Source organism: Pantherophis guttatus, chromosome 1 (genome assembly GCF_059756535.1).
Source record: "Pantherophis guttatus breed Tessera chromosome 1, ASM5975653v1, whole genome shotgun sequence".
Classification (NCBI taxonomy): Eukaryota; Metazoa; Chordata; class Lepidosauria; order Squamata; family Colubridae; genus Pantherophis; species Pantherophis guttatus.
In genome coordinates this window covers 151,244,256-151,271,085 of record NC_142063.1, presented here as the reverse complement: position 1 = coordinate 151,271,085, position 26,830 = coordinate 151,244,256, and the positions used below count along the sequence as shown (strand labels likewise).

At 38.7% G+C, this 26,830-nt stretch overlaps 1 protein-coding gene across 1 annotated transcript in view; it reads right to left on the bottom strand.

Moving 5' to 3' along the window:
• Positions 1–26,830, bottom strand: part of B3GALT1 (beta-1,3-galactosyltransferase 1) — a 378,721-nt gene that overhangs the window by 97,205 nt on the left and 254,686 nt on the right. The window contains exon 3 of the mRNA XM_034426789.3: positions 2,989–3,096. The gene's annotated coding sequence lies outside the window, so the exon portion shown is untranslated. The remainder of the gene's footprint in view (positions 1–2,988; positions 3,097–26,830) is intronic.

The window sequence follows — 26,830 nt, the reverse complement described above, 5'->3', positions numbered from 1 at the left end:
AATAGTATACTAGTATAGTATACTATAATATAGTATAGTATAGTATAAAATAGAGATTTTACCAAAGACTTTTTCAGATTATTGTGAGAGAAATCTAGGGAGGGAAAGGAAATCTAGATATTTTAGATACAGATTAAATGAAGCATTGCCATGGAAAGAAGCAATTGTTGAAGACTGTAAAAACAAATTAAGAGTTGAGGCATTAAGGCATGAATATAATAATGGTTTGGGATGCAAGTAAAGTCTTTATTAAAAGTTACCTGATCAACATAATTCTGAATTTAAGAAGAAGAGAAAATACAAAATATTTTGGATAAAATGGAAAGAAGAATCATTAAAACATTTCCCAGGGAATACAAGCATCTCTCAATAAATTAAGATTTTTCAGCAACAGTGATCCCATGTGAATTCTTGGGAAATTCTTGGTTGGCATATACTGTAAATTGTGAAAAGAAAGAAAAAAGAAACCAATATTGAAATTACAAGAGGGAGATACTATATTAATGGATAACATGGTTATACCCAAAAAAATATCAGTAGTATTCTAATTTTCATGAAGGACATAATATAGGTCTAGGAAGAGAAACTTTTCTGCTGTTACCTCTGCTTTGCAGAACATCCTGCCTCCAGAGGTGAAGAAAACCCCCAGTCTTTCGGCCTTCTGCAAAGGTCTTAAAATTTGGCTCTGTGGCCTTGTATGGCGGGCACAGAAGACCAGGACACCATTGGGCTGGCTAGTAAGGGCCCCCACCTTAATGATCTGATATTAAATGGCCATTTTAGGGTTTTTCCCCTTTTGATGTTTGTCATTATTCCATAATTTAAAAAATATTAACCCTAATTTAATTTTTAATGTTAATTTTTATATATTGCTTTATTTATTGGTTATATTATATTGTGCACCACCCAGAATCCATCTTTGAGGGAGATGGGTGGTTTAGAAATGTGTATAAACAAACAAACAAACAAACAAACAATCCATTGGAAAATAGAAATTAATGCAGTATATAAGAAAACAAAATTTATCAAGGATTACAGAATAACAAAGGCAAATTATGAAGGAATTTATAACAATAAGGAAATTTTCAGAAACCACAAAAAAGAATAAACCAAGAAAGATAGTCCAAATGGACTATCAAGTTTGTGGTATAAGAGCTTGAGTATGAACTGTCCATTGTCCTCTCTCTTGTTTATTTTAGATCTTGAAATGCTGATAAGAAACATAAGGCAAGACCAGAAGATTGTGGGTGTAAAGATTTTAAAAAGTGACACATAAATTAAGAGCTTTTGTAGATGATTTGGTGTTGGTTCTGGAAGATCCTTTAAAGAGAATTGAATGAATAATGTGTAAATGAAAAGAATTTAGTACATTAGCAGGTTTAAGATTAATAAACAAAAGACAAAGATGATAACAAAAATATGAAAATACAAGATCAAACATTTATTTATTTATTAAATATTATCTATCTATCAATCAATTACATTTTTATGCCACCTATCTCCCCTACATGTTGAACCCGAGTGGCTTAATAATTGATGAATAAAATGATTTTTTAGGTTGAGAAGAAGGTAAAATATTTGAACCGTGTGCTGTTTCAAAATAATTATGTTAAAATGTGGAATGAAGTAAAAAAGGATACATTAAGATTACTTAGTCTGTGTGGATGTTTGGGTGGTTTACGGGTGGGGAATTTGTGGTGGGTGGGGGTGTGTTTGGGGATTGTTATGTGTGTTGGACCTGGTCTTTGGGTGTTAAGTGAATTTCGTTATATGGGTATACTGTGTATACACATACAATGACAATAAAGTTTTTATTATTATTATTATTTATTATTATTAATTATTATTATTATTATCAAAGTACTATTATCATTCTTGGGAAAAATTTCTGTGATTAATATGGATGTTTTAACGAGAATGTTATCTTTGTTTCAGACAATATCTGAATTGTCTGAAACAGGATTTCACAAATGATGGACCATTTAAACAATAGCAGAAATACTGCATATATTTGTAAGGTAAAGGTAAAGGTTCCCCTCGCACATATATGCTAGTCATTCCTGACTCTAGGGGGCGGTGCTCATCTCTGTTTCAAAGCCGAAGAGCCAGCGCTGTCCGAAGACGTCTCTGTGGTCATGTGGCCGGCATGACTAAACGCCAAAGGCGCATGGAACACTGTTACCTTCCCACCAAAGGTGGTCCCTATTTTTCTACTTGCATTTTTTATGTACTTTTGAACTGCTAGGTTCGCAGAAGCTGGGACAAGTAACGGGAGCTCACCCTGTTACGCGGTGCTAGGGATTCGAACCGCTGAACTACTGATCTTTCGATTGACAAGCTCAGCGTCTTAGCCACTGAGCCACCACATCCCCATAACATATATTTGTATGGCAGGGCAAAAAAACACAAGTTAAACATAAGATATTACAAGATGGAGAGGTAAGAAGAGGATTGGGCCTACCTGATTTAAAATTGAAGATGATTGAACTCAGAGATGGTTAGACTGACTCTTTTGATTACTGAAAAGATAATATCTCCACTTAGAACTGATTGGAAATTTATTATAGACTTTTTGCTTGAAACAAAAAAAATGAACATGATTCGTGGTTTTGATAATTAGAAAAAAAATCTAGATAATAGAAAAAAGATTTTTGTAGCCACAAAGAGACAATTTTGTAGTTATACTTTTCTTTTGCACTTTTATCTTTCTTTTTCTCTTCCCTCCTCTCACTCTTTTATTTTGTATTCTTTGTTATCTTCTTGTAAACACACACACACACACACACACACACACACACACTGCAAGCATCTGTTTTACAGCTAAAAAATTTCTCGGTTCAGAATGCATTCACATAATTACAATTCTACAGATGGCTACTTAACAGTACTTCCCCTCACAGCCAAAGTACTGAGATCTGATAATGCACAGAATTTTAATCACAGTTTTGGTCAATACATTAGTTTACATTGTTGTGTAATACCACTTACCATACTGATAGCAGGATCAGGCCAATTTCTTCACAGATCTGCCATATGGATTCAACCACAGATTAAATGATAATCTCCAGCAGAGTCTTTTGTTCAGAAGTACATAGTCTGAAATTAGATGAGATTTTTTTTTAGTTGTTTTACAAGACAACAATATTAAAACTTTAGGACAGTGTTTATTTTGAGAAGTCCTTTTCAAAACAATATGTAAGGAGCTTGTACTGAAGTTACATTTGGGGTTTTTATTCCATTCATACAGACTATAATGTTGATTACCCCCAAAGGGCTACAGAATCTAGAGAAGAAATAAGGAATAATAAGCCAAAAATGAAAAGCCTGAGAAGAAAGATAACCAAACCAAACCCAAAAATAGTCAGGACAAAGGATGACAGTGGGGCAAAACCAACAAGATGGGGCTGATGTTGAAACACTTTTTGTTGCCTCTGTGTTTTGCTAATATTGTAGAATTGAAACTGAAATGCAAATAGAGTATAGTGCATATTCCAATTTAACGATTTTAATGCATTGGTAGTGGAATGTAAATCCGCTATAATAGAAGGCACTGAGTGACACAAACTCCTTATGAATTTGGACATCTGATCCTGCATTATCTGATTTTCTCTGAATGCTTTAAAAAAAGGTGTTTTCTATTTGCAGTCTGAATCTGCACAGCCAATCAATTGATGGATTATAGCAGACTGTCCTACTTCAAGAACAAAACACCTTATCATTAATTTGATCATTAATGATCATTAATCATTAAAACTGAATGTGAACCAACTGGTTTTTGGCTTAAGCCTGTCACCAATGTATGCATTTTCTATGGAGAATTTTTAGCTATCTCTAATATGAGATCCACGAACAACTGTAGATCTTTAATTTAATAATATTTGCTCCTTTGGGGTTTTTGGAGTTTTTGCCTACCTTTGCTGGAGAACATTATCAGAGTTTTATGATTCCTACTGCTATACAAAGGGAGCATAGATATTTCCATTTGTGTAGCAGACACTTCTTGAAACTGGTGTGCAGTTTCTTATATTCTACATAAGAATTTTGGTCCACTATTCTATGGAGATCTGCTTCAACTTACATTTTCTAGAATAAACCAATTTGAACCAGTTTGGCATAATGGTGGTGCTGGTCTACAAACTAGTAGACTACGGCAGGGAATGACTTTCAGCTAGTCATATTCTCTTAGTCCAACCCACTTCACAGTGGTGTTGCTATGGGAAAAACAGAAGGTGACAGCATTAGATTAAGTATATAGTAGCCTTGAGTTGATGAGATAGATGATAGATATATAGTCAGATAGAGAACATGAAAATCTAACAAAAGCAGCAAATAATAATAGTAATAAGTAGAGTACCCAGTTAGCTGCTGTAAGATCATACAGATTTGCCTACAAACAAGAACTGGGTGGGACCACGAAACAGACAAAGTAATAGAAAATGAAAAAGCTAAAATGCTCCAGTGCTTTAGAATTCAAAAAGACAGGCACCTGCCACATAACATGCAAGACTTAACAATTGTCAATAAAGACAAAAAAGTCTTGCAAAGACATCACAATACCTGCAGACAGCAGAACACAAGGAAAAGAACTGGAGAAAATCACAAAATATAAAGACCTGCGAATACAAGTGGAAGAACTGTGGCAAAAGAAAGCAAAGTATTACTATTGCTATTACCAATAGTAATGGGTGCCTTGGATGCAATTTCAAAACATCTGGAACACCACTTGAAGAGCATCGGCACTGACAAAATCACTATCAGTAAATTGCAAAAGACAGTTTTACTTGGAATAGCTTACATCCTGAGATGATAACTTTAATATTATTAAACAACATCTGCTTATCCTGGGTCCTTAGGCCTAATCCAATCTAAACATCTAGCTGACTGTGTGACTAAAAATAATAATAACTGTTCAGGAACTGACACAATATTTTTGTTGGGTTTGGTTCTGGGTTCTGACTTGGCTATTCCCAACTTCTGAATTTCTTCTTGGTGTCATAGAAAGTTAGCACCCACCCTTCCTAGAAGGATGATATATTTTAGGAAATATTAAAAAAGCAGAATATTATATTTCTCCTAAAAGAGAAATAGAAATCTTAAGGGAACTCAGAAACTCAGAGTCACAGTTCCCTGCCCCCAAGCAGATACTAAACTGAGGCAGCTTTTAGAAATGCAGATTTGGTAATCCATTCAAGACAGGATATTTTGAACCAAGGCAGAATTAGATAGAATGGTAAGATCAGCACTCATTCAAGATCCAAACCAGGGAAGCCATTAAGTCACAATAGGAACAGCCCAACACCCTTTCAGGACACAAGCCTTCTCATTACATCATCTCAGAGAGTCCAAGCTTCAATCAAACTTAACTCAGACAACCTAAAAAGTTAGCTATGACCCCTACAGCAACCAACAGAATACAGGATCTTGCCACAGGAACAGGAAACTCAAGGGCAAGACCCAAGAGACGGTATAAATAACCCCCACTCTCCACTGCCTATGGTCAACTAACCAGAATCATATATGCTTGATGGTTCTGCTTCACCATTAAACCATCTTTCTAATCAGCCTCCATATTTCCAGTGTCTTTCTCCCCACTTGGAACTGAACCAGATGGATATGTCTTCCAACAGTGTTTCCTTTAAGGAGATAAAGTTGTTCAGATCCTAAAGGAGCAAATCATCCCCAAGGCATAACATTATCCCTGACAGTGGATAGGAAGTTTCTATTATGGAATCCCTTGCTTGGTTTTCTCTGGGTATTATAACACCATATAGCCCCAATATATTTTCCCCAAATTCTGGTGGCTCATCCAGTTGCTTTCTCAGGGCAAGCTTGAGGTAAACCTCAATTTTCTTGATAGTGATCCATGATTTTTGCCTTGCCATTTTCTTTTGATTTTCATTTTTATCCAATGATTTAATGGCGATATAGCCAAGGCAAAAGAGGACTGCAGATCTATGGCTGTCTCAATACTGTGTGGATGGGTGAAGCTGCAGAAGTTTAGAAAATGTTTTATAACCTTTCCAGACTGAAAGACATCAATGACTATTTAACAGAGATCTCTGGAAATTTATTTGGAGCGAGGAATTACATGCTTGAAATATAGGTAGTGAGAACACTTTGATGAAGGGTATCAAAGTTTGTTGGATTTATATACAGCAGGGCTGACTCAAATCAGCCATCTTTAATACAGTGTCTAGTTACTGCTGTAATTGAATTGATTGAGAGGGGATTGATTTTACAGACTGGTACATCACATATTGGATGGTTTTCTGATCAATCAAATGAAACAAGGACAAAACGTGGCCATTATTTGTTCCCTCAGCCTCCCTTTACTTATCTGCACCTCCCTTTATTTATCTGCAGGATCCGTGTGAGGCTGCAATAATATTCAGGAGCAAAGAGATGCAGAAATATGCAGATTTTTTTTTTAAAAAAAGGGCAAATACAATTCCATTCTGCTACCTCAGCAAATGGAAGATTCTTCATCAGCTAGTGAATGCTGACGAAGCAGAATATAGTATTCTTATTTGTCATGAAGCATTGATGGAGGCATCATAGCATTTATTTCAGTAACAACCAAGTGTGTGGCCGAATAACCAGCAGTTCCAGAAGTTTCCCCTATCCTGAATGCTATTTACCTCAGATATTCTCCCTACTCACCATGAATTCTCTGAATACAATATCGCATATCAATTTTTCAGATGCATTGAATATTAATTAGGTACCCATCTTGGTACTTTTATATTTCCTGATACGAACGAAGTAGGAATGCATCTCTGGCTACTTTCCAACCCACAGCTAAATTAAATCACTTTCTCATCACCAACCAGGATTTTATGTCCTAACAGAATTTCTCCCTTCTGCCTGAGAGAGCTGTGCAAGCAGTGTTTGAAAATGATCGCACTGTATGCGTGAGATGCATTTAAGATTGTATTAAGAGTCAAATGAAAGGAGACAATGACTAGAAATACAGTTAACTTTAATTAAAATTTAAATCCAATAAAATGGCAATCAGGAAAAAAGAAACAACTCCTCCTTATACTCTCCCCCCCCCACTCTTCAGCTGAAGTCAAAATTCATCCTGAACAATCCCCTCTTATCTTTTCCCAGTCTTAAAGAAGAACACTACTTTAAATTGTTGAGAAATGAAGAAAGGTCTGTGTGGGCTGAACAGCTTTCCAATGCTAATATTTAAAAGGAGTCATTGTGGAAAGGTCATTGAATTTCCTTTCCAGGAAATGGTGGTGTTTGCTCCTCTCAGTTTCAGAGGAAGATGCTAACACTGGAGCACCAGGACAGTCATATTTATAACATTTTTAATGAGCAGGGGTGTTAAATTCAAGGCCTGCGGGCCAGATCTGCCCTCTGGGATGCTTAGATCTGGCCCAGAGGGCTGCCCTGGAAACAGGGTGCTCCTGTAGCCCTCTGCCAGCGAAAATGGAGATTAGGGGAGCAGTGTGCAGCCCCCCAAGCTCTGCTTTCATTGGCAGAGGGCTGCAGGAGGCCATTGTGGCCAAAAACAGAGCTCGCGAGGGCCACACGTGCCCCCCCCCAAGCTCAGTTTTCACTGGCAGAGGGTTGCAGGAGGCTGTTGCAGCCAAAAACAGAGCTCCGGAGCCTGTTTTTGCTGGCAGAAGTGCCCCCAACATGAATGACGTCAAGGTGGCCATGCCTATCCTGGCCATGCCTCCCCCGAGGTCAAATACAAACCTGATGCAGCCCACAATGAAATTGAGTTTGACACCCCTGAGTTAGAGGGGTATGAAAATTGGCTATAGATCTAGAGATCTCATGTGAGAATGTTTCTTATCATCATCATCATATCATTATCATCACAGATCACCACCCTGATCACCGCCCTGAGTCCCTTCTGGGAGAAGGGCGGTATACAAATTAAATTAATAATAAAAAAAAAAGATGAGAGCTAGGATGAAAATGGCCAAATGAATGGTTAAAAATTAATGTGCTTTGTGAAAGACCTGAGGAGAAAGAGAGAGAACTGATTTGTGTCTAATGGATTTCAATTTTGTTTTTTTCAGGAGAAACTAGATGAATCAATGCTATTAATGTATGTGGGAAAATGTAAGATTCAGGTAGTCCAATGGCTTTTCTCAGTCTGTTTCTAAAAAGCAAAGAATTGTCCACACAGACATATATGGATTTTTAGTGGAATTAAACACAGGGTCAGATATTTTGCTGAGATCTGTGTCTCAGCTGGTCCTTTGCAATTCCCAGGTATTTATAGGGGCCCGGCTTGCTATACAACAATTTATTTTGTTAACAATTGATATTATTAATTGAACAAGTTCTAATTTATAGTACTTTTTAAATATGAATTCTTTAGACTCTAGATGAGAAAATTAAAGGTTTAGAAGGTATCTGGATTATGTTGATTAAAATCCCCAATGAGCTCAGTATCATATAACATTCTTTAGGATAATAACGCAGATAGGTATATATGAGGCAATTTTCTTCATTCTGTTTTGTCTCTATATTCCATCTCTATTTTTATTTGTTATCTTAACACAATAAGAGAGTTGAAACCGATCTTGTTAAAGGACCTGTACTAAACACTGCTATGTTGCTCATTTAAACCTATTTCCATATCTACAATTTTCTATTAATCTCTATCAACATGATGGTATCCTAATGGTCTTTTATAATGTCTTTACTTCATTTCTTAAAATCTAAAACAGGATTTCATCAACTGCCTAATGGCAAATGGTCTTTAAATCTTGCCCCACTTATAGAAATGGTTTGGGGAAAGCTGAAAATTGTATTAGAGGTTTTCCATCAAAATGAAAAGGTATCATATGGCTGGGTTCACACGTGATACGATTTGTGGAATAAGACATGATGACTTGGTACATTCACGGATAATGGTTAACAAATGATAATTAAGACTAACTGTTTATTTATTTGATACATACATATATATATTATCTTTTTTCCAAGAGTGCAAGATGGAATGCAAAGATTTTGGTTCTTCACATTTTTCTCACAACAACTTTGTGAGGTTGGACTAAGAAATAGTGAATAGCCTAAAGATGTCCACTGCGTTTCTATGAATAAGGATATATTTGAGCCTGGATCATATAAAGAGGCTTCATATCTAGTAAATGAAGGCTCATCCTTGAGAGGGCACTGCAGTGGTCCAGAATGGTTCTTTTGAAAGCCTACAAACAAATTGAAAACATGACTAGTTTTCCACATGCATGATAGGGTTCTCTAAGAGTTAAAATTCCACCTTACTGGGACTTTTCTATTGAAGCAGTTTAAGATTGCTGGCTTAGAACAAATTGGAATCTATTGAACCTTTTAAACTGAATGCCTAGAGGAAGAGTTTTACTTCTGAGAGTTTTACTTCATACTTCCAATATGCTCTAGAGTCTCCTTTGGCTAAAAAAAAGGGGGAGCCAATGAAAAAGTGTTCATCAGAATAGACTGCAGCAATTTTTTGTGGGTCAAGAGCCACACTTCACAATTTGAAGGGGACAAGGGCCATAAAGTGGGTTGAGAAATTCACAAAGGTAAATTGGGCTGGATTTTTGTAGGATGTGTGTCTGGGATACACTTTCTTTCACATGTACTCTGCAAGTTTCATGTAAGTCTTTCATCAGAATGCTAGGAAAGGATGCCCTCCATTTATAACAATCAAAGGAACCCAACATTGCATATGATACTGAGACCATAGGCTATTCACCCCAAATTAGCCAATTGCTAAATACATTTAAGATGTGACAAGTTTGCCGTGCTCGACATCTCACTGATTTTAAGAGAAGCAGAGCTCGTCAAATTATGACTGGATTCCTTCCAGCTTCTATAGCATGATGATGAGAAGAGAGTAACATTTAGGACTATATATAGCATCCTTGATATGCAGATGATACCACTCTAATGGCAGAAAGTGAAGAGGAACTAAAGAGCCTTTTGATGCGGGTGAAGAAGGAGAGTGCAAAAGTTGGCTTGAAACTCAACATTAAGAAAACTAAGATCATGGCATCCGCTCCTCTCAATTCCTGGCAAATAGATGGGGAAGAAATGGAGATAGTGACAGATTTTATTTTCCTGGGCTCCAAGATCACTGCAGATGGCAACTATGGCCAAGAAATTAAGAGACACTTGCTCCTGGGGAGGAAAGATATAGCAAATCTAGATAGCTTACTAAAAAGCAGAGACATCACTCTGCCAACAAAAGTGTGTATAGTCAAGGCTTTGGTTTTCCCAGTTGCAATGTATGGCTGTGAAAGTTGGACCATAAGGAAGGCTGAGCACCAAAGAATTGAGGCCTTTGAACTATGGTGCTGGAGAAGATTCCTGCGAGTCCCTTGGACTGTAAGGCGATCAAACAGGTCAGTCCTAGAGGAGATCAACCCTGACTGCTCTTTAGAAGGCCAGATCCTAAAGATGAAACTCAAATACTTTGGCCACCTAATGAGAAGGAAGGACTCATTGGAGAAGAGCCTAATGCTGGGAAAGATTGAGGGCAAAAGAAGAAGGGGACGGCAGAGAATGAGGTGGCTGTTTGGAGTCACTGAAATAGTTGGCGTGAGCTTAAATGGACTCCAGAGGATGGTAGAGGACAGGAAGGCCTGGAGGAATGTTGTCCATGGGTCGTGATGGGTCAGATATGACTTTGCAACTAACAACAAATAGCATCCTTATGCCTTCCACTATTTTTTTCACTCTACCACCCTCCCCAGGCTTAGGATGTCCCATACCTAATCTAAATTAGGCGTCTCCTCCAATTGGGTTAAACTATGATTCTAATAAACTGCTGGCAGCTTGCCCAATTATTCCCTATTTTAGCTCAACTTGAAGGGAACTGCAACCCAACGAGTCTCAAGGCCACTAGATTAAAGAAAGTTTGGTCTACATTTTTTTTCTTTTTCTGAGCATTTGGGGAGATTAATAATTGTTTGAAAATGGTTGGCAATCCAAAATAGAACCCAAGAATAACAAGAGCAAAACCAAGTACAAAAGACCCACAGGAGAAATCTTTGTAAAATAAATCTTCATAATAGCTCATGATGATTCATTATGAATCTGGGTAGCAGGTTTAGATTTTAATTACCAGACTTTAATTACCAAATTTTCTCCTCTCCTCGGTTTCTTTTTCTTTCTTGGTGTTTAATCATATGTTGACTGATTAACTTTCAATGAGATGATCTATAAGAAATTGACAAATATCCAAATGTGCTTCCAAATGCAATCAGTGTCTATAACAAACCCATCAGCAATTTCCCCATTGCTAATAATAGTGTTATTTTATTCCTAAGTAAGACTTGCAAACGAGATCAGTTTTATGAACATTTTAATTGACACAATATATGAGCAAAATTATAGGGAGATAAAACCAATGGTGCGTGAGAGGCCCATGTTGGCATTTCTGATCCTGTCCACTGGTTTCAGAACTAGCACAGTGATCTACAGATCTTGTGGCTAATTTAGTACACATGGACAGGATCTACTTGACTAGTTCCAAATCAAGATGATGTTCTGGTGATAGTGCAATTTTTTCATTGCCTACAAAGTTATTGCAACTATTACTTGGTGTTTACGCTATGGAGATTCTCAGCCATCCAGGTCATGGTTGTCTCAAAGGCGCTTTTTCAAAAGGCAACTAGACTGTCTGGTTTTTCTTCGAAGACATTTTGCTTCTCATCCAAGAAGCTTCTTCAGTTCAGAGCTGAAGAAGTTTCTTGGATGAGAAGCGAAACATCTTCAAACAAAAACCAGAAAGTCCAGCTGCCTCTTTGGGACTACAAAGTTATTGTTAAACATTCTTTTTACAATAGATCTCATAGCAGAGATAGGAACACAGTTATATAACCTTGTACCAATTCTATTTCTATATATAATTGGACAACATTGTTCCAGTATTTAAGAGTATTAGCCACAATATTTGAGGTTCATTCATTCTGATCTTTCAATGTCACATACTATATGCAGTCAACTGTCAATACCCTTCTACAAACTTTGTAAGACATGTATACTGGTATCTATGCAAAAAAGAAATTGATGCAAAGTTAAAATAAAAAAAAATTGTGATATTAGAAGAACCAGTGAGGACTATGTCTTCCTATCCATGAAATTCTGCTGTTGATCTGAACCTTCCTATTTTCATAGAACTTGAAAGTGAGACTGTAATGTGAAATTTAGTCAGTACAATTTATTAAAAAGTGGACATTTATTATCCATGACTTGGATCAGAAATATGTTATCATACTACACTTATTTAACTTACCAACAGCAGGATATTTGTGATATCCTAGCTAACACTACTTTATAACTCATCCCTGTTAATAAAGTCATTATCATTGCCCACTCTTTTTTCATTTCATTTTTGTTGGCATGCCAGTCATGTTAATAAACCTGCAAGTTAAGATAAGCTGATGCATCTAATGAAGTGGACTCTTGCTGAAAGATCTTTGTGTCATAATAAAACTCCTTATCTTTAGAAAATGGGTTATAAGTTACAAAATATTATGCCACAATCAATTCATTAGACTACAAGTAAAGATGCTCTGGAAGGATTGTCTGACAGGTACATTCCTGCTTCATTCTTGCTCCAGACCAGGGGTGTCAAACTTGCATCGTCACATTGTCATCATGTGATGTATCATGACTTTCCCCTCCTTCACTAAAATGGGAGTGGGCGTGGCCAGCGCATGTTGCATCTGGCCTGTGGACCGTGAGTTTCACACCTCTGCTCCAGACTTAGGCCTCTTTTATTTATCTGTTGCTTTGGTTGCAGCTCTTCCACCTGCTTCCTAAGGCTATTCCTCCTACCCTCTACATCCTGTAAATGAAGAGGGTCTGGAGCAGAAGGGGCAGAAGTCCAAATTTACAACTTCCACTGCAAGCCACCACCTCTATCCCCCCCCTTGTGTGAGGACAGCAACTCTGCAAGTCCCATTTTGTTGCAGAATCGTGGTAAGAAGAACATTGTGAGGGCAGAGGTTTTCACAATTACATACCTTTCTTCTATCTCAGGGACTAAAGGAAAACTCATCTATTGGACTTACATTACTCAGGTTGGGGAAGACAAGTCCTATATAGCACTTCATGAAAGCAGGCAATCTGTTATCCATCTGATAGCCTGAGATTCTTGAAAGTTTCAAAGGCAAAGGCACATACACGCTGCTTTACAATCTACATCCATCACAGTGTTTTGGTTTTTTTTGAAGAACCAAGGGATATTCATAACACATATTATAGGTAACAATAACCATTCTGGAGTTTTCTTTCTGTTAGGGATCAACCTGAAGCTTCAGATTCTCCAGCTGAGAGAACCTTTACTAGGCTGGTCTTCAGCCTGCAGAACAGGAATTGGCTGAAAAGAGCACAGCCGATAACATGCAGATGCAGGATGAATCAGTCATCCCAGAGCTGTTGGCTCTGCAACACACTACAAATGAAGGTGAGCAAAGGAAATCAAGCCACCTCTATGCAATCTCTTTGATTCAGCTGGTTGAAAAGGCTACATCAGGGGTGTCAAACTCGCGTCATCACGGCGTCATCATGTGACGTATCATGACTTTTCCCCCTTTGCTAAACTGAGCGTGGGTGTGGCCAGCATCTGACGCATCCGACCCACGGTTCGGGAGTTTGCCAGCCCTGGGCTACATCAATGAAATTGCTACTTGAGCAGTTCTTTGTGGCCATCAATCTTGATAGCCGCAACACTTAGACTTATATACCGCTTCACAGTGTTTTATAGGCCTCTCTAAGCAATTTACAGAGTCAGCATATATGAAATTTACAAAATATACAAAATTCCAATTTTGTATTGGAAGGGATCATTTTTGGATTCTTTGTAAACTGGGAGTTTGTCTCTTTGGACTATCTGGGGGGGAGGGGGGAAGCTTTTCTGTTGTCAATCCCTAAGTAGAATATTTGCAGCTTGCATCGTGTTTATGTTATTACAGTTTAGGATTTATGAATTCAATAAATGCTTTGAGTTTGTTGCTGGCTGTGTGTGCATAATTGGCAGCACAGAGCAGCATCTGAAAGTGGATGATTTCTTATAATAACCCTCTCTTTCTCAAGAAATGAGATAAAAGGACAGATATAGCCTTGATAATAGACATAGATTTGTTTTAATCTCTTTGTCTCTCATAAATTTTTATGCTAAGCTGATTTATTCTCTGGGACATAGCCAGGCCCCATGGTCACATATTACATTTTCAGAACAAGTTGTGACCACCCACAAAAATTCTTACCTTGGGAAGGACTTGCCAATTCCCAAATGTAAGCACATAAAAAAAAAATCCTCAATGTTAAACTGGTTGATCTCTCCATAATATCTAGCCTCATAACAATAGCAATAGCACTTAGCACTATACCCAACAATCTGGGTCCTCATTTTACCAGCCTCGGAAGGATGGAAGGCTGAGTCAACCTTGAGCCAGTGAGAACTGAACGGCCGAACTGCAGTCAGCAGAGATAGCCTGGAGTACTGCATTCTAACTACTGCGCCATCACGGGTCATAGGCGACTCATCATTAACCTCTAGCTTTCCTTTTGGTTAAGTTGACAAAAATGAACAAAACGAAACTTGAGGTGCAATCAACCACTGTTTCACATTTAAAGACATAATTATTAACCAAGATGATTTGGAGACTTGGCTTTACAACATAGTTGGTTCTTGATCTTTTAAAGAAATGTCAATAATTTTTAAGATTAATTGGGTTCAATTTGGAAGTCCAGGATGAGGCAATTAAAATACAACTTTCATATTGGTATTTGACTTATGATATACTGGTAATTGGCCTGGCCAATTACCTGTACAGGGACAGGATTTAGGGAAAGATAATATATTTTGATTCTTATAGAAGGCATTTTTGCATAAATAATCATGCTTTTGTGCATTGGTCAATATTATGATACATTGTATTGGATTACCCTGTTTCCCCCAAAATAAGACATCCCCTGATAATAAGCCCAATTGGGCTTTTGAGCACATGGCAATAAGGCCAAGCACTTATTTCAGGGTTCAAAAAATATATAAGACAGGGTCTTATTTTCAGGGAAACACGGAACTCTGTTTTGTTTTGTTTTTCTTTCCCAGGATTATTAATGATTTCTTAGATTTATATTTCCCTTTCTAGCCCCAAAATCAGAAGCATTTCAGGGAAGCTTTATAATGTACAAGATGCTGGACATGGTATTATGACTGAAGTCCCAACTTTTTTGTAAGTGCATCTGAGTTACACATACATTTAACAGGAGCAGCCCTGGCATCACAATGCCATGCCTGACATCTTGCTGATTTTGATACAAATGCCCTTATACAGACTCGACTTTACAGTCTTCTGAGTTACTTGATGGTGATTGAGATTTTTATAGTTAAATTGATAACAGAGCTTGCTAATGCTTTACAAGAATCTATCTATCTATCTATCTATCTATCTATCTATCTATCTATCTATCTATCTATCTATCTATCTATCAGTGGTGAAATCCAAATTTATTTACTACCGGTTCTGTGGGTGTGGCTTGGTGGGTGTGGTGTGGCTTGGTGGGCGTGGCAGGGGAAGGATACTGTAAAATCCCCATTCCCACCCCCTCTGGGCCAGCCAGAGGTGGTATTTGCCGGGTCGCCGAACTACTCAAAATTTCCACTACCGGTTCACTGAATTACTCAAAATTTCCGCTACCAGTTCTCCGAACTACTCAAAATTTCCGCTACCGGTTCTCCAGAACCTGTCAGAACCTGCTGGATTTCACCCCTGATATATATGGTGCAGTGTCTTATCACCAACATACAATACAAATCCCAAGCAAAAATGAAAGAAAATGCTTAAGCTACATGGACAAAATGATAGAATGAAGTACTTCTTCCCCTCTGCCCCACTCCAGTATTTATAGATGACACTTTAAGCCCAACTAAGATTTGTATGAAAAAGGCCTGACATTGTTAGAATGATCAATCACCATCCAAGGTGTGAATAACATATTCTGAGTGACAATACAGGCAGTCCTCGACTTATGACCACAATTGAGTCCAACATTTCCATTGCTGAGCAAGACATTTATTAAGTGAGCTTTGCCCCATTTTACGACTTTTCTTGCCACAGTTGTTAAGTGCAGTGGATGTTAGTAATTCAGTTGTTAAATGAATCTGGGTCTCCCATCAACTTTGCTTGTCAGAAGGTCACAAATGGTAATCGCATGACCCTGGGACAACCCAACTATCATAAATATGAGCCAGTTGCCAAGCATCTGAATTTTGATCACGTGATCATGGGGATCCGGCAAAAGGTCGTAACTGTGAAAAACGGTTGTAAGTCAACAATTTTTCAGTGTTGTTGTAATTTTGAACAGTAGCTAAATGAACTGTTGTAAGTTGAGGGTTAGGGTTAGGGTACCCAGCCTGGGATCCCAACAAGTTGCATCAAGGCAATTCAGTCACTGAAATTCATTGCATTTATACAAGGGCAGGGAACTTTTTACGGTTGGTTGACATGCCTTATTGATTTAGGAATCCCCTTGCAGGGCTTCCTAAATCAATCCAAAGTTGACAGAATATTCAAATCAAGCAAACCCCTAGCAGTGCATTGTCAAGGTTCCAAGTAATACACCGATAGTAAACAGAACTCCGAGGCAAGCAGGTTCCTCAAAGAACAGGTTTATTGGACATATCATATTAGCACAGACTGCTGAAAACTGACTCTAAAAGTTCCCATGGTTTTCACCTAATTAAAAGTAAAAGTTTCCCCCCTTTCCCAAACAATCAGTCATATGGTCCAATCAAGGTGCTGTCCGGTTGCTTGGGAACTTCACTCCTCCTCTCTTCAGCCACCTGTGGGAATGTCCTTGGTTCTTAGGGAAAACTATTTTGTTTTGGCTACAAAATCCCAGCTATCTCTATTCCCCTCTCCCTATCTCTCAGCATCATAGTGGCAATCCTGAAGTCCCTAAGATGGCCTCAGTCAGGCCAGCTTCAGAGTTGACAGCAATAGGCAGGAAGAGAGCACAGGAGGCTTAGCTGATTAGCAAAGGAACCTCAGAGGGAGACCCAGCAAATAGCCGCCTTGTGGAAGGACCAGGGCAAAGGGTGTCACCCTCAGTGAAAACAAAGTACTAAGGAAGCATCTGATGCAATCCTTCTTCCTCTCCTGGATGGGGGAGTGAAAAATGTTCCAGTTGCCATAACGGAAACCCATTCAGCTTTATTGATTTTCAGTGTTTCCCAGGATGCTTAGCTCAAAGGTCTGAAATGGGACAGGTACATGATAGATGAAGTATACGATCCGTGCACAGGATTTTTCTGCATACAATTAATTATTTTTGGATGAAAGATTAGTGGTCTGCAACTAAGTGCTTACTCATTTCACGTCTGATAAAAATTACCTAAATCATTCTCTGGGTTATGATGAATTTTGCAGTACAACAGCAAGATTTCTTTTCTTTTCTTTTTTTTAAAGGCTGTTCGTTTGAGTCTCCAAACCTGCTTTCTTTCCCATTCAATCTTCTGTCAGTGTAAATTTTTTTCTCCATTAGTTTTTCCTGCCTCAAAATCAATGATCCGCTAACCAGGAGTGTACAGGAAGGGAGCCTCGAAATATTACTATTGGAATATGTTTTACCTGATTAGTCTTACTGCCTTGAAACGAAAATATTGATCCACCCGACCTTTTAAAATTCTTACGTCTCTCAGGGGTCACCTTTGCAGTGACTGCAGCAGGGAGTTAAGAGAAAGTAGGAAAGTAGGAATATTTGTATGGGGGTTTTCAAAGCGGAATGTCATTAGCCTTTCCTTTCCCTCAGGACAAAGAAAATATCAAGAACATCCTCTGCATATTTCATAGACCTTACAATCATGTCTAAAACAAAACTGATTGGTTTGGGATACAAGTAGTCCTTGATTTACAACCACTCATTCATGTAACTCGTTTGGAGTTACAACAGCACTGAAAAAAGTGACTTATGAGCATTTTTCACACTTCGACTGTTGCAGCATCATTTCCCAAAATTTGGATGTTTGGCAACTAGCATGTATTTATGACACTGGTTACAGTGTCCTGGGGTCATGTGATCACCTTTTGCAACTCTCTGGCAAGCAAGTCAACGAAGAAGCTAAATTCACTTAACAACAGTGTTAACTAACTTAACAGCTGCGGTGATTCACTTAACAATTGTGGCAAGCAAGGTTGTAAAATGGGGCAAAACTCACTTAACAACTGTCTTGCTTAGCCATGGAAAATTTGGGCTTGATTGCAGTCATAAGTCAAGGACTATCTTTACTGGAAAATCAAACAGATTTTATGATGAACAGGGAAAAAGAAGAAATGGAGGACTTCAACATTTCAGTGCTATAATGGTGAATAAGAAGTTTAGAGCTTCATTCTACAAACTCGCCCTCAGAGATCAGTTGGGGGCCAACTCCCATTATTGCTAGTGGTCAAAAAGAAAGCTCCCCCCCAAAAAAAAGTTTGGGAGGAATACATAAGATTAGATGTAGAAAATAACAGAAAGGAAGATGGAAGTGAAATAAAAGGATCTGTTGTTTTTCAGAGGAATTTTTCTTTCAGAAGCCAGTCTTTCTCTGCTATGTAGATGATTCTTCTTATACAAAGGAACCTCAAAGGTGCATAGACAAAAGAGATGACTGACTTTGGGAAAAGTATTTGTTTATTCACATTAAATCATTTTTTCTTTCCTATTTACCTACATGAAGTCTTCATCATCATCATCGCTATGTATGGGTTTGCAGTTAAATTTAAGCCATAGCATCATTGTGGCTCTTCTGGAGTTGGCTTTTGCTGACACAAAACTAAATGCATGGCTTGAAGCATCATTTGGTAGAACACAATGATGCAGTTTTAATGTTCTAAACAATTAAATGAACATTTGAAGCCCTGCAGTCATTGCAGTAGGGAAAAAATGAATGGGATGTTATATATGCCACCTGGTGTAATAATAGGAAGGAAGGAAGGAAGGAAGGAAGGAAGGAAGGAAGGAAGGAAGGAAGGAAGGAAGGAAGGAAGGAAGGCACTTCTGCATATTTCCATAAAGATCATTTTCCTTACACTCTGTACTGGTGATTCTCCTACCCACTTCCCCCAGGTGTGAGGTGATCCCTGCCTTGCTTTGGTTGACATTGTGCCTTGACTTGGACTTACTTTGATTGGGAAACTTTCAAGTGCCTTGTGGACTCATTGGCCATTGCTCTGTGGACTAGCATTGGTCTGCTTGTGGTTGGATTTAATTGGGAGAGTTCTGGGTTTTTGGTGAAGGGAGTTGCAGGGAAATATTAATAAACCTACTCTAACCACAGGTGTGTGTGTGTGAGAGAGAGAGAGTGAGCAGAACAGCACATGCAGTGACCAGTACTGAATATATATTAAATAAGAGTTTTATCATATTTTACAGTCTCATAAACATTTTCTTAAAAGTCTGTCTGCCTACAATTGCAGCTCTTTTAAATGTACTTATTTCCGTTTTTCAGATATTGCCTGCATGGAGTGAATTAAGAGGCAATTTTTGCCTCGCGTTGCAGTCATTCTGTTTTTGTTTTATCATTTCTACAGGCAATCTGTATTGGGTCCATATCTCTTTATTTTGTAGCTAGTTCCAATTCCCAACTAAAATGCAATTTGCAGCCCTGGCAGATTTCAAACTAAGGACAAAAGAGATGGGTAGAAATAACTTTGTGATCTTTAAGTATGTTTTTTGTTTCATGACTGAAGAGAAAAATAGCTTTTATCCCAAAGAAGCCTCAGCTGGCCATTTTATACCAGACCCTAAATCCCTCCTAAATCCAAATCTGTGAGCCATTATCACACTGAGGGCTCTTTGAAAATCCAAACTAATTTACTGATGCAACCACAACACTTAGCCTATTATTGAGTTTTTAATTAATAAATCATTATAATTCCACAGTTGCAGCAAATAAGAATAAACCGCAGTGAAGGATGAAAAAGAAAGTATTTAAATATTCATTAAAGGAAATCCCAAAACCTAATTAAAAAGTATTTGGGGATTTTTTTCCTGGAGTCAAAGGTCATGGGTGATTCAATATATTTTACATATTTGAGAAAGACACATTCACAGAAGAAAGCAGACTGACTCATGTTTTTCTCCCATACAAACATTCTCCTGATAGAATCTAAGAGCTTTTATATACCTGACACGACGTTCTGCATTGGAAAGGAAAGCATGCAACATTTTTATCTGTAATGAATTGAGAAGGTTCATTAACTCTGAAGTATTGTTCTTGTGAGTTATATTCTTGGCAAATAAAATTTATTTCTATAGTACAATAACTTTATCCTTTACTATATTTCACATCAGGCACTCATTGTGCCAAAGACCAAAGGCAACAAGTAATGGAGCTACAATTAACTTTATAGAAGAGTAATTAAGTTGATTTCATTGCACTATCTTTACTCAACATATTTCTTTTCTGTAAATGACATTTTCATACTGTGGCAGAAGAAAAAAAACCAAAATGTGCTCTAATTAAAAAGTAGGCATAACATAATATCAGTGTTGTGACCCAGGCCCAAGTAAATAGTAGGAAAATCAGTCAGTGAAAAAACAAACAAACTTTATTCGAACAGCTGAGAATTACTTCATTCCCAGCGTCGTTCAACTAAATTAAAGCAAATTCCTCCCAACACAAATTCCTCAGTCCTATCGCAAATCTTGGTCCAATTAGGTAAACTGCCAAAGGCCTTTCTTGGCAAATGTTCAGAAGTCACAGATAGAAAAATAAATGCAAGACGTAGACGAAGAAGAAGATGAAGCTACCAACGTTGTTTTCTGGCAAACCCAAATGCCATTGCTAGTCTGTTTTAAGCCTTATGGGAGGGGCCAATCATCTCTTGGCCCTACTCCCGAGTTGTCCTCTTTGCTTGAGTTGCTCTTGCCTTCTGTCAGCTCTTCTCATGCGTGCATTAGGAACAGGCCCCTCCTGTTCCTCTGCCTCACTCATATCAGGCTCTGGAGCCTCTGGAGTCTGCACCTCACTCCCCGATGGCCCTGGCCCCATCTCTGCCTCTGATGCAGAGCCCTCATCCAGGCCTTCCCCAGCCTCCAGGACTGGCCCATGTTCTTCCTCAGCCTCATTGCTGTCCAACTCCGCTGCCAGCTCCGCAACAATCAGATGCTTTCCATTAGTGGATGAAGAACTAGGGGCTCTTGACCAGAGGTGTCTAATTCAAGGCCTGTGAGTTGGATCCAGCCTGCGATGTGGTTGGATCTGGCCCGCAGGGCCATCTTGGAAAATGTAAGAGGCCAGCCTGCATCACTTTGACCCGGTCTACCTACATCACTTTGGCCCGGTCTACCCAATGCGAAGAGGAAACATTGGGCATGGCTTCGGCCCAGTCTACCCAATGTACATTGGGCCAGCATGGCTTCAGCCCAGTCTACCCACATCGCTTCGGCCTGGTCTACCCAATGCAAAGAGGAAACATGCCAGCAGTTTGGGAGTGGGATCATGCTGGCCACGCCCACCCAGCTGGCAATGCCCACCCAGTTGGCCACGCCCAGCCGGCCCCCCGCGGTCAACCACAGCCATGATGTGGCCCTCAATGAAATTGAGTTTGACATCCCTGCTGTCAGTGTCATTCATTGTTGTTCAGTTGTCTGGGGCTGGAATTTAGCCATTGATACTCCATTCTATGGTGTTGGGTACAAGTTAGTTCACAGAAATAAAATCTAGAGGCTTTTTATATCAAACTGATGAAAAGGCAAAGACCCTACCATTTCCCTATTTGCTCCAGTATTTTCTAAGGCCACAAGTAGGCATTGCCTGTCTTTTGAAAAGATCTGTCTGATAAAACTATAGAATTTTCCCCTATAATTTGACAGAAACTTTGTCAGATTTTTCCTTGCTATATAACAGGGCTGTCAAACTCTTGGCCCGCGGGCTGAATGTGTCATGCACTGACGATGCCCATAACCGGTTTAGCGATGGGAGGAAAGTCCCAATACATCACGTGATGCCGCTGTGATGATGCGAGTTTGACACCCCTATATATAGGATACCAGAATAGCTCCAAGATGTTGATAACACAAGGACTTAGTTCTAGAAACTTCCAGAAACTGCAGATGAATGCTGAAATGTAAACATGTGATCTAACTTTTCTTCCTAGAAGCATGACCATTATATGTCATGGAGATTCAAAACAGTTAATGGGGAAGGTGTTCTCATTTCTCAAAACAATCTTTAAGGATTAGGTTAGCACTACACCAAGAATGCCCCAGCGCTCCCACCACTGTCATCACTTGGAAGCAGGGGAAATTTCTAGAAACATCACTTGTTATATTCATTATTCTATTGTATAAACCAAAATAACAAAGATTAGCCTAGCTATATAATTATTATTCTTATGAAATCTTTCCCCATTAATTTCTCCTGATGCACTTCTAATGAAATCCCTTTCATGGAAAATAACATTTCTCCTTACTCCTTGAATACTACCTTCTCCTCTGATTGATTGTAAGTGTATTCCTAGATTATAAAATAGGATTCTTAAGGGATTTCTAAGTGAAAACTTTACTATATAGTATAGTATATACTATAAGTCAAGGAAAGCTGCAACTCCCGTGGCTCTCCTAATAACATATAAATTGGCTCCATTACTCACATGTACAAAAAAAACCCAAAACCCTCCACTGGCAAATTATTTGAAAGATGAAAGGCTTGCCTCAAAGGATGTCTTTACTATAATAGGCTAATTTTTAGTATTGTCCCTTCACTTCCAATGGAAGGGAACCTCAGTTCTCAGTTCAGTGATGGACAATCTCTTGAGGCCTGAGAGCTGCATTTAGTCTTCTGGGGTGGATCAATGATGCAAAATAGATGTGTGAGATTTCTCTCATTCATTGCACATTTTTGGGGTGCGGGGAGTGGGCGATAGGGAGGCAGTCTTTTAAAAATATATCATGTTTATTCTAGGACTCACAGAAACAATACCTAATCAAGAAACAGCCAAACAAACACAACTTGCAGGGAAAGCTACCATATATAAAACCATTTCCCATGCACTGCTATTGCCTAACCTTGTAATGAAACATCTGCAGGAAAGCCACCTAGCTCAGAGAATACCGATATAAGCTCGACAAGATTGACATTACAACTATTATTCTGTTTTTCCACCTAACAATGGCAGGAACTACAGAATTACAACATTATGATTCAATGATGCAGACAGAGGGGGGTTGGAGACATCAAAAATGGGTTGCCGAAACCACATCCAATTCCAAGAAGAAGACATTGTCATCCCAAGGAGGGCAATGAATTAGTTGGCTGCTTCAGATCCCCAAGAGTTAAAAACTCCTGATGCAGGAGGGCAGCAATTTTGTTAAATTATTGTGGGTAAATATGCTTTTCTTTACTAAATCCTAGTAACATATGGTTTGAGATAAGACAGCTTTTTAGCTAACCAGTTTTCTCTGGCAATTAAAAATACATGTCTGTATTTTATAAGACAGTCACTCTGTGCTGTTTGGAACTTCACCTTAGTTGGATTAGTGTTGGATTCTTTGGTTGAATGCTTGCTCTGCCACCATATGCAGGAAGGTCCCATGCTTGAAGCGACATAAGCTTCTTGCATTTTCTCACCATCAAAATAAAATCTGTTTCGCTTTTATAATTTTTCTCTGCTTTGAAAATCTGTGCTAGTGCAAAGCCGCAGCACGCTTATCTCTGCCACTTAAGCTCAGTCAACATTCACATTTACATGGACGTTTAAATAAGCCTTCCTAGTCTATGAAAATATAGTATTCTAAAATAGATTGAGGTCAATGGAAGTTTAACCATACTTAGAATCGTACTTAGAAATCATTAGATTTTTAAAAAGTTATTCTGGGCTAACTTTTTTTTTTTTAATTTGATTTATATGCCTCCCTTCTCCAAAGACTTAGGGCGGCTTACAATGCGTTAAGCAATAGCCTTCATACTTTTGTATATTTATACAAAGTCAGCTTATTGCCCCCACAATCTGGGTCCTCATTTTACCTACCTTTGAAAGGATGGAAGGCTGAGTCAACCTTGAGTCTGGTGAGATTTGAACTTGCAGTAATTGCAGGCAGCTGATGTTAATAACAGTGCTTTAGTCTGCTGCACTACCAGGGCTCCTCTTAAGATTCATACTTGTAAGCATGACTAAAACTGGATCTTTTCTGTCCCCGTCTCACACACGCACACAAACAGACAGCCGGGGGTTAAATAAACTGGCAGACAACCAATTCTTTCGATAAGAGGATTGGCAGCAATCCAGTAGCTGCTTGCCGAGACTTTACTCATAAACAAAATACACACAGTTCAAGAATTGTCAAGTCCAGTCCATAATTAAATCCAAGGCAGATAATGTTGTTTCCAAAGATGCAATGTGACTCGATAGTAGTTAGTTTTGTCCGTCACAGAATCTGAATGGCCACCTCACCCCCTTTTATACCCTGTGGGGTGTGGTCCAGTGACTCAGCTTAATCTCTGGCACGCTTCTTCTTCTGTTGCGCGCGCTTATCGATGCGACACTGCCGAGGATCCAGCCAAGACTCATCTCCCTCATTACTGTCCACCTGTGGCTACGTGGACGTACTTGGCCCTGGGCCTATCTCTTGACCTTCGGCAGACACCGAAGGCATTGCCAGAGAGGAGGGTCCTGGAGAGGGAGGCCTTGCCAACTCCTCTCCTTCACTCTTGGAGTCCTCTCCTGCCGATGACACAGGCTCAGGTAACGGAGCCACAACAGGATCCAATCCTGTATATTATAAAGCTTGCTTTTAATTGTCTTAGTAAAGCATATCCAAATTAAGGACCCTGGATTGTTTTGCTCTGTAAGAGAACAAGTCTTATTAAAATGTATTCAATGCCATACATATTTTTTTTTTTTAGAATTTTAATATGCATCTCCCTTTACCCTAATGTGATTTGGACACAACTGGTTGCTACTCAAGCTGCTCTGCTGCATAAAATATAAAATGCTGGTAATTATGTATACAGAAACTGGCAAATAAAGAACATTATCCACCAGCCTGCATATTGAGAGCTTTATGTCGGCCTGATCTGAAATTAAAATGCAATATTCACAAGAAAGGAACCATTTCTTGTCTTTTACCAAATCATTAGTTGCTCCAAGTTATCAATAAAATATCAAATAGTCTCCCCGGAAATGCTGAAACTCAGCTCAACTCAAATAACAGAGTTTTATTTACCCAAATAACCTTATAAATCACATAAATAAAAGTCCAGCATGCATTTAACATGTTCTCCTAATAATCAATTCCCTTCATTTTGGGTACTGTTTACAAATTGTGCAATTATACACCTCAGAAAAAAAGCCAAGATGTTTTTTCTAAGGAGGCTTCACCAAAGGGTACCAGAGGTAGAGTTAATCACATGTCCTTGTAGCTGGGGCGCAAAGACGGTTACTTCCTGGATGCTGGAAGGACATGTCCTTGTGATGTTGCCTCCATCTCATTCCCAGCCTGTTGCTGAGACAGCCTAGAATCTTTAACTGTACTGGTTTGGAAATGCTATTTTCCTTCCTCTCCCAATACAAAGCCGCCATGAAAACAATCTAGGGTGCTTAGGAGAATACCCCTAGGGATCATGACATCAGGGTTAACATCATTGTCCAGAGGATCATTGGTTGCCCTCTCCCCTCCTTGGAAGAGCTTTATAGCTCCGGCTGCCTTAAAGAAAGTTCGAAACATTCTTAAAGATCCATCTCATCCTGGGCACCCTTTTTTTTTTTTAACTATTACCATCTGGAAGGCGGTACAGGACAATACAGACAAGGGCAAATAGGCTGAAAAACAGCTTCTATCCCAGGGTAGTATCTATATTGAATTCTACTGTATAGTGCAATATTAATGCAATATCAGGTTTTCAGTTCAATTGTATAGAATGTGAAGGATGTGTGTTTTTGTTTTATTTTTTTTATAGTTTTCTTATGTGTAATGTACACTGAAGATGGCATTTAATTTTGTTGTATGAGTGCAATGACAATAAAGTACCACTACTAAAGAACTACTACTAATATTATTGGGGTCAGTGGTCTGTTCATTCCCTACTGGCCTAGAAAATCTGCGGAGGAAACACCACTTCCCTGATCATTGTTCACTTCGGTCATTTTGGTTTTGGGTGTGAAAAAAACCCCCAAAACTTGACTTCCACAGAATGGTGGAATAGTGGGATAATTTTTCAAAAATACTTTAAAATACTTTAAAGAGCCTTGGTAGTACAGTGGTTTAAGGCACCCTGTTATTAAGCTGGTTATTAAGACCAGCTGCCTGCAATTACTGCAGGGTTCGAATCTCGCCAGGCTCAAGGTTGACTCAGCCTTCCATCCTTTCTAAGGTAGGTAAATTGAGGACCCAGTTGTGGGGGCAATAAGCTGACTTTGTATAAATATACAAAAGGATGAAGGCTATTGCTGAGCACATTGTAAGCCGCCCTGAGTCTCCGGAGAAGGGCGGCATATAAATCAAATTTAAAAACAAAACAAAACAAAACAAAAAACAAACCCTCCAACTGTCAGGAGATATTTCAAATGAAAGGTACAAGACTTCGGATCAAAAAAACAAAGATGATTTGCCAAGATTGTCTGGTTACACGTCAGCAATTAAAGTGTGAAACTTAGCGAAGTTTTCTTGACCGAGAAGCCATTTTGGGAGATTGGGTGCTTATTTTTTCAGATCCCTTCTTTTTAAGGCAACAAAAATGCGGTGTATGAGAGTTTATGTGTGTTTTAAGTCATTCATGAAGCAGCCTGCCTCCGTTTTGGTTTAATAATTAGAAAGGGAGGTTAAAAGTTCATTACTAGCATTGGAGACACAATTGAACTCCAAAGTCACAACCTTCAGG